The sequence below is a fragment of the Sitophilus oryzae genome, unplaced genomic scaffold (genome assembly GCF_002938485.1).
Source record: "Sitophilus oryzae breed Bouriz unplaced genomic scaffold, Soryzae_2.0 scaffold_864_pilon_pilon, whole genome shotgun sequence".
NCBI lineage: Eukaryota > Metazoa > Arthropoda > Insecta > Coleoptera > Curculionidae > Sitophilus > Sitophilus oryzae.
The window spans coordinates 941,872-951,177 of NW_022147488.1; the positions used below are offsets into that span (position 1 = coordinate 941,872).

The 9,306-nt window shown below is 30.3% G+C and overlaps 1 protein-coding gene across 5 annotated transcripts in view; it reads right to left on the reverse strand.

The window, feature by feature from the left end:
• LOC115890429 (cAMP-regulated phosphoprotein 21) overlaps positions 1-8,547 on the reverse strand; it is a 90,272-nt gene extending 81,725 nt beyond the window's left edge. For 3 of the 5 annotated variants that reach the window (XM_030910653.1, XM_030910655.1, XM_030910654.1), the window contains exon 1: positions 8,346-8,547. The gene's annotated coding sequence lies outside the window, so the exon portion shown is untranslated. The remainder of the gene's footprint in view (positions 1-8,345) is intronic. The other 2 variants (XM_030910657.1, XM_030910656.1) reach the window with 1 other exon arrangement.
• Positions 8,548-9,306: the final 759 nt, after the last annotated feature.

A 9,306-nucleotide genomic window follows, 5' to 3' on the forward strand; every position in this document is an offset into this window, starting at 1 on the left:
TTGTATTGCTCCCTTAAATTTATACAGGGGTACCAAAATTTGATGATTTATTTTAAATATTTATTTTACATAAAAACCTTGTTATTTCAAATACGACAACCTCTATTTTTTTATCAATCTATTAATTTTTTTTTATTTAAGTTTTCTACTAATAAAAAAGCAGGGTTGGAAAAATCTTCATATTTCTGGGGTCAAAATATACCTACTACCCCTAAAAATATTTGCACTTATTTAAGACTTACCCTGTATAGGGCGATTCACGGTTATGGTACGTTATAGCGTTTCCGGAACCGCAGCTGTTTCTCGGAACCCGTAATTTCGGTACCATGCCTCTAAGGAACCGGGATTTCTAGTTTTTTTTCGGTACTAGCAAATTTTTGTTCAATAATGGTGCAGTTCGTTAAACAGCAAGCAAGGGATGGTTGTCAAAGTAAAATGGTTAAAAAATTGAGGTTTAAATGAAAATAATATCAAATTATTAAATAGTAATTAGTCATGAGAAAATTAACCTGAACACAAACATGATCATCAACATAGATAAAAGAAAATAATCTACTATTAAGATAGATATGAAACTTAATAGTAAAATTTTGGGTCAAAGCGCCCCTCCGTGTTTTTAGTGGAGACTACGTTTAACCCAGCGCCTTCGCCTTTTCTGCTGTAAATGTTTTTTATGTTTATATTTGAATTCAAAGGATTTATTTTTAAAGTTACACTGATATATTAGTATATCAGAGTTTCATGTAAATGATCGTAAGTCGACTGAGGCCCGATTCTGTAAACACTTCTCTTGTCTAGTGACTCATCAATCGTATACAAATAGCATAGGCTAGACAGGAAATTTCTTGCTACGTAGCTTACAGAATCCCACTGCTGGCTGTCTAATGAATAGACCGAGATTTATAAATTTTAAAGCGAACGAAAAAATTCACAGATTTTGCAACATGCGCAACCCTCATAGGCGTATTGAAAATACCAGACACAAAAGTCGGCGGTGGTCGGCAATCATCTGTTTTTTACATTTTATATTAACCTGTGACGTCATTTGGAAGAGCTCAATAGAAATATGAAAGAACTAAACCTTGTTTGGAAAGCAATTTGACATTCGTGACGTCAGCATTCTGGCAGTCTAACGTATCGCTAATTGCCATTCGCAAATACTGGGGTCGGCATTACTGGTCTTGGGTGCCGATTTTCGTGTGTACGAAACGTAAAATAAGATGTACTGAATAAAGACAGAAGGCAAGTATTTTCCCAAGCGCATGGATCTAGCGTCAGATTAAAGTGATTATATTAAAATATTTCGTATTTTGGCTCTCTCCGACTTAGTAGATTAGCGATTCACTCCTATACATGTAAACGCCGACCTAAGGTTTTGTTTGCCAGTAGGGTATATTCGAGATACGTATAGTGAACAAGTGAACCGTTCACAACGTTAAATAATTTTGATATTTGATTTTTATCGTGATGGCTTTTTATAAAAGTGAACAATTTATTAAAAAAAAATATTAATGATGGAGATGGACGTGTGCGGATTCATGAATGGTCACGATCACGGTCACTACACTATAGAAATGTGAGGTATGTATATACATAGAATTAATGGCATTAATTTGCAATAGCACCTGGAACCCACAGTTTCATTATGGAGCCAGATTAAACCAATCAGAATGAGTATTATGTTACCGTAAAAGCCCGAATATTGGTTAAACGTAGGGTTACCCACGTAGGAGCCCGAAATATGCAAAAAATGTCAGTTTAGGTTAAGTATAGATTAGGCCTATATTTTTTTATTAATGCAAAACCAACTAAAACCTAATTCTAATCTAACCTAAACTCACTCCCCCTTTTGCATATTTTGGGCTATTACCTAGGTATTTCTAGGTTTAACCAATATTCGAACTTACGGTTAAATTCGCCGTACAAAAAATAAGTAATAGTTACTGTAGATAAAAATAAATTAAAATATAGTTCCACGATAATTTAGTTTGCAACTTCTTTTCATCATACCTAATAAAAAACCGTCACAACCACAAATATACATAGGTGCCCATAATATGAGTAGCGGTATTGACGGTTTTTTGTTATGATGAAAATGTTGTGTGATATGAAAAAGCAATAAAATATATTATCGATTGCAGGAACTATACCTAGTTTACCTTCAGTATGTCCAATTAATATAGAACATTATACCTATGCATGATATCTATGCATGAAAATTTGCTACCATTATATTTTGATAGTTGAGTTTTTGAAATTATTATTTTATAATTATTATTTCTTAAACAAAACAGACCCACAATAATTCAAATCTTTATGATCCAAGACTTCCAAGAATTATAAAGTAATCTCACGTCAATTTTTCACAGTTTTTTTTAATTATTGCATGCTTTAAATGTTTGCAAAGTTAACAAAAATATTTCTTTGAATACCTTGCAATTGATATATTTGCTATTTAATATTATCAGTTCCCCCATTAAGCCTATTTAATATTATCAGCTCTGCATCATATCCGAAATTCAGATTGTGTGTGACACAACGAAGAGTCAACGTGCAACGTGAACGACAAGAAAAATGGCAAGTAAAAAAACTTGTAAAGTCTTAATTACTAATTACACAGTCCTTCCCTTGAGTTCTCCTGCCTAAAATCTATATTGCCTTTCCTAAGATTTTAAATATAAATGATTGAAACTCAAGTTTACCACAATTTAAACTTAAGATAATTATTTAATTATTAAATCCATAATTATACTAAAATATAACACTTACGAAGTTTCTAAATATTAACTATTTCTACTTAATCCAGTAGCGTAGCGTAGGCCCCGCAGCACCCGCAATGGGGCCTCGTGATTTTGTTTACTAAATACATATATATGTGAACAGCGTCCCCTACAATTTCCAAAAATATTGTGTTGATTTATTTTTTAATGTTTTATTTTTTATGTTCTTTTATTATTATTTTTTCTAGTTCTAGTTATTATTTTTTCTAGTCTATAAGTTTTTTTTTGTTTTTATATTTTAAATGACTTGATATACGTACATAAAGCTATATTATGTTTTTAGTGTGTTTTTTTTATTTTAATATAAGGGCACCAAAAAAATTTTGCGGGGGGGCCTCACATTTGAAGTTACGCTACTGACTTAATCATTTAATAATTCTGATAAAAACACTCTTGATTATTTATTTTGAAAATCATACGGGCTATAATCATTAATATGACTATATTAACAATACTTAAATCAAAATTTATTTGAAGGAATGCCATAACCATCATTACAATAAATTGTAAAACAATAAGTATGTAATAATAACTCGGAATAATTATTAAAAACTGCTCATCGCGTTATAGATGTCGGCGTCTTGTCTCTATTATTGTATTACCCGTTTAGCTATAGTTTGATTTCAGATAATGCAGATTTTAATGTGCCATTTATGTTTTTTATTGGAATTATTATTTTTAGCATATTTTGTATACTCTATGAAGTGATTTTAAGAAGTGCTCCTGTTCATTTTTCATTTTTCAATTATTAAAGTGCCTATTTAGATACATTTAAAATTAATTAATTAATTGGTGTATAGTATTTGTATTATGGGTTTGTTTATTTTTTATGAAATGTATTTTTTTCCTATTAAAATAAACATAGCTTACTAAATCACTAGCCAGCCATTTTTAAATACAGGGTGTTAATTAAGTATCTGGCCAAACTTCAGGAGATGATTTTTTGAGTGTTTTTAAGGTAAAAAGTTCATATAAACATGTGTCCGGAAATGTATAATTTTAAAGATGTCAATGTGTTTTCTAATAGGCCTTTTTTATTAATATCTCAAAGATCCGTTGGCCGATTTTGTTGAAATTTCGCCGTGTTGTGAACTTTGATAAGTTAGCACTAATTAAATGATAATTATTTACAACAATATTCAAACGATAAAAACTTATCCCGATAAAAAATATTTGGCACCGCCTTGGATTCATTTGTTTTTACGCCTTTTGGCGGTGGAAACCATGCAAGCTTTTTCTTTGTCCTAAGTTGTTAATTAAAAAAATAATAATCATATAAAAAAAAATATAGGTCCTAATTAGTAGTGGGAACTATCGAATGAATACTATCGAAACATTCGATAGTTGCAATTCATTCGAATAATTCGATAGTTAGTAAGAAAACATTCGTTGAAAACTATTCGAATAAAAATTATCGAATAGATCCGTCATCTGCCTTGAAATATTGTATTCTAGTAATTCGGCTGCAAAAACCATTCATTTATAAAATTCATTCATTTATGAAATTCATTCATTCGTCAGGATGGATTATAATAAAATATTAACTGAATTTTAGTTGTCGCCCGGCGACGTAGGTTTCTTTCCGAGAAACCCGACAGCGGTCGGTGGCAATGCTATGAAAGAAGCCGGCATCTTTGATTTTTTGCGGAGTCCGATATAGATAAGGACACATTATTTTTTTTATTGAGGTGCTAGTATTTACACAGAAAATACATTATGAAAGGCACTGTTACCATATTTTGGTATTAGTTGATATTCGCAAAGAATATTATTGTTTGGCTTTAGTTAATTAGGGATAGTATGTCTATATATTCTGCATTTTTTTTTATTAATATTCTGTTGTTACATTGCAATAATACTTGTTATTTTGGATGCAGGAAAATTATTTTTAATGTTTTTTAGCAAAGACTGGTTTAATAAATAATAATAACAGTAATAATTTGTTATACCTATTAACAACAAAATTTAAAATCATTTAATATAAATATTTTCTTTTAAGTAGTAGCAAAATATAAACAACAAATTAGATGTCAAAATTATTTATATTAGATCCTATTTAAAAATAATATAGTCTCTAAATTTTTTGGCAACGTTGGTTTATTAAATAATAATAATTACAGAACTAATTTGTTATATTAACAACAAATTTTAAAATCATGAAATATAAACATTTATTAATTTTCTAAGCATGCAGTGTAATGGAAGGAAAATATAAATAAAAAATTAGAAATCAAAATTATTTATATTAGGTGCTTTATATTACTATTTAAAAATTATATTTACTTTTACTGGCATTTACTTTAAAAATAAAATGAAATATTTTTTCTTCGCAAAAACTACATGTAAGAGAATTAGCATAAACAAAATACAAACATCGTTAACTTTTTTTAAATTGGCACGTGTAAAACTTTCATTTTAATTTTCTCTCACCCCATAGTTTGAGTTTGATAACCATTTACTTAAATATGATTATACAACCACATTACTTAAATATGATTATTAACTTCAACTAATTCATATTATTAAAACATCTAAAATACAAATATGTATTTTTAAAATTAATTGTACGTTCATCCCATCTCTCTTAAAAATTGCTACTTCTCAAAATTTCCCATTAAAAAATAGACCACCTTAATTTTGACCACCTGCACATGCACACAATCGTCAATAAATAAAATTAAAAAATAACTACTATTTTAGTATTTTAACTATTTTAATAAACGCAAAAATAGCACAGTATTTATACGGCGAAGTTATAAAAATTTGGAAGAACTAATAATGCACTGACGCATACAAAAATCAAACGAATACTAAATTTCATTTATCAAAAGCATTCGATAGTCGTGACTCAACGATAACCATTTAGTCGCACGGCGAGGTTGTCACATATGCTTTAGTATACAAATGAATGAACGATTTTATTCGAATAAAACCATTCGATAGTTGAAATCATTCATTCAGTAACCATTCGATAGTCTAATTCATTCGATAGTTCCCATCGCTAGTCCTAATAGCCTAAATTTTATCCTTGTTTATAATAATATACAAGGATTTTATCAAAATGTATCAGCAGATCCGATGAGACCCGAGTTATTATGTTTTGGAACTTAATGATTTAATTAATTATTCCCTTTAATGCATCGATTGTGCGCATTATCCTACGCGCCAAGAAAAAATATTGCATTAGTCTAAATTTATTATTTATGTTATTCCGCTCTTTCACGTATAATTTGCCTCTTGATTCTCTACGGAAAGAGTTAGATTAAAATAGCCCAACTGTACCTAACAACCCATGCCTTGACGCATATTCTTTTTTTATAATAATATCGGCTTTCCCAGACTAAACATCCATATCCATAAAATAGTTGGCCCACACACACTAATAAGACCTCATTTCGGCCCTCGAACGGCCTTGCGATCGACTTACGTGTTGACAAGTTGATTAGGCAGGTTATTGAACTCATGTTGCCTCTAGCATGTCGTTTTTTCAAAGATGGGTCCCATATAAACGCGGCCAGAAGTATTTTCAATACTAAAAAATCAAACAACGAATATATACCATATATTTTTCTTTTATCTAAGATACATACCTTATCGTCTTTTGGAAACACGTACATTTTTGCAGTTTTGTTAGTTTCTTTGCAAGATGCAACACAACAAGAAAACACCATTTTTACAGTTAATAAATAATAAAACTATTTCTGACTATGATATTTAAAATTTAGATAGATAGAAAATTAAAAAACAAACGAGTATTTGCAAACGCAGGCCCAAATTCAATAAAAATCAAAATATTTCCTGCGAAAATCAGACTTTTTTCACTGAAAAGGTATTTTTTGATTTATCATTAGTCATTGTCAAGTTGACAATATACAGGGTGTTTTCGAATTAGTCTAAAAAATTATGGTGTGATTCCTCATGTGTTCTTAAAACAATTTTTATATAACCATTAGGTCTAAAGTACTTCTTTTCTGATCTACAGGGTGTTAACAATTAAAAAAAAAACGATTTTTTTCCTTAACATAAATGGTACACCACTTCTTATATATAAGAAAATATATTTTTTTCTTGACTGGTCATCCTTTTTCAACAAAATTGATCTTTTGAATTTTTCTTGTTCATCAAACGGTTGTCGAAAAAAATAAATATACTTATTAAGAGCCCGCCTTAATTCGTTTTCTAATGATTTTTTATTTTTTAGATTATTTAGGAAACACCCTGCATATGCATATATATGCATATCACAGGCAACCAAATAAACTAGTAACCTCTAAAAATTATTTTTCCTACCACTAGCGACATACCGTGTTTTTAGTGTGTACTAAATTATTTTATCAAAATTTCACCATATAAGTTTCCAGGCAATGATCATAAATGACTCGCAAAAAAAATCAAAGCACAATTTTTTGAATTATTACTACAACCAATAGCAGCACACAGTAAGGCACTCATTTTTTGTGAATCCGTCTCTGTGCTGGGACGCAGCGCTCGAACCTCACAGGTCGACGGACGGAACTCAACTGAAACGCTCTGCAATCTGCCGATATTCGACAGATTGTAAAAACTGGCAGAAAATATTTGGGAGAGTGCAACTACTCTTTTCCTTTTACTATGCCAGTATGTCTGATTTTTAGACTTTTTATTGTTTACATATGAGAACCCTTTTATGCATACTGACTTTTTTAGGGGTACTAGTACACATAAACACTAACCAAACCAAATTCGTTAATATATAAAAAAAAACATTCACATTTACAAACTAACAATTTCATACATTCTACAAAATAATATCCAAATATATTATACTTTTGGTATATTTTTACTTTGGCAATAGTTTTGTTACTATATAGAAGAAATACTTTTGTATTTAAATGCTTGTAACTAAAAAAAAAGTTTTGAAAATGTTTCCTTTTTACATCGCTTGACGCTATTTAATAAAATAAAGTAGCTAAGAAACGAAACGTCAGATTGAAAATCTAATAACATCAACATGTTGAACAAGAAAAGTAGCAATAAAAATCTAAAATGTGTATTGTTATATTTTCAAATAATGATCAGAAAAAAAATCGAAATCGTTTTAAAAAATCGAAGATTTTTTAGACTCTAAAAAAATCAACAAGGCGTTCACTTTTTCTAATTTATCATTGTATCTTTTTTTACGAGATTCCTGCAGTTTATATGAGACACCGTGTATAAATGTTCCAATCCCAGTTTTATATAAGAATTTAGTTTTAATCAGAAATATCCGTACAGAGTTTAAATAAATATATTGTGTCAGATTTATGTAATTTTCTTCAATAGAAGAAGAAAAATCTAAAAAATCATAAAATTATTATGTTTACATTCAACTCCTTTTCAGAGATTTTAACAGTCATCACCACTCATTTTAATCAAACTAAAAAAAATTCGAAAAAGAAGTTTCATCAAACACATTCACACCAAAAACAAACAAAATACATTACGTAAGTACCAAGGTACGAGCAATCTCTTTGCCAAATCAATATCAAAACACACTCAAACCAAAACACATGACAAAAATTGTTTGGATTCTGTGTTTTTCCTTACATTTTCGTAACGGTCATTTGTTGATTTTTTACAGGTAGCTTTTGGGAAAGGAAAACAGACACGACTAGGCGAGAAAAACGTGAAAACAAGCGAGTCGAGTCGTCCAAGGACCGCCGATTTAAAATTGGAAGCACGTGTGACGTGGAAATCTGGAAAGCCTTCGGGAAAACAACGAGAGCGAATCCGCGAATTTTCTGCTACTGGTTTCATTCAATTGGCAAGTGCATGGCCCGGGAAGACGCTGTTGCCACGTCTTGACTTATGTTTTAGGTTATATTCAGATAAACGTACAGGGTATCTCATTTTAGTTGAAATCGTACGGTTACTCCGTTATTAGTGGAGATAGAAGGGTGCGGTCTTGCACGATCCTGTCCCACTTTTTTGTCAAACGGTAGATGCTGTCAACAAAATTTTCATAGACCTCTTCGTTTCTGAGCTACAGGGTCTTTTTGAAAATTTTGCAATTTGGGACAGCCTCAGTATCTTCGTTATTGTGAAAGATATTGAGAAGGTGAAAACTGACTCTTGTAGAACTTTTTATATTATACCGGGTGCGTCCTCAAAAGTGGCTCATCCCCTATAACTTTTTTATTTTTTCAGATAAGAAAAACGAGATTTGGTATGTTTGTATATGACATAAATTGGGATTGATTGATGTATTCAATTGCTTTTAGTCACTTCCCGTTTCACCGGAAATGACTACAACTTATGATTTTTAAATGGCACCCTCGGTATTTTTTTACTTTATTGGATAGAAAATGACACTCTGAATAGAATGACATATCATATGTCAACTTTTGAAATTTTCTCATGTGGTTTATTTGAAATTGTAACATGCGGTTCATAACGACAATTTGACTCGAAATATCAAGTTTGTGGTACCAAATTATTCGTAAAAAATGCTTTTTCTAAATATGCTAATGAGCCACCCTCGTTCGATTTGAAAAAATGGAGATATGAT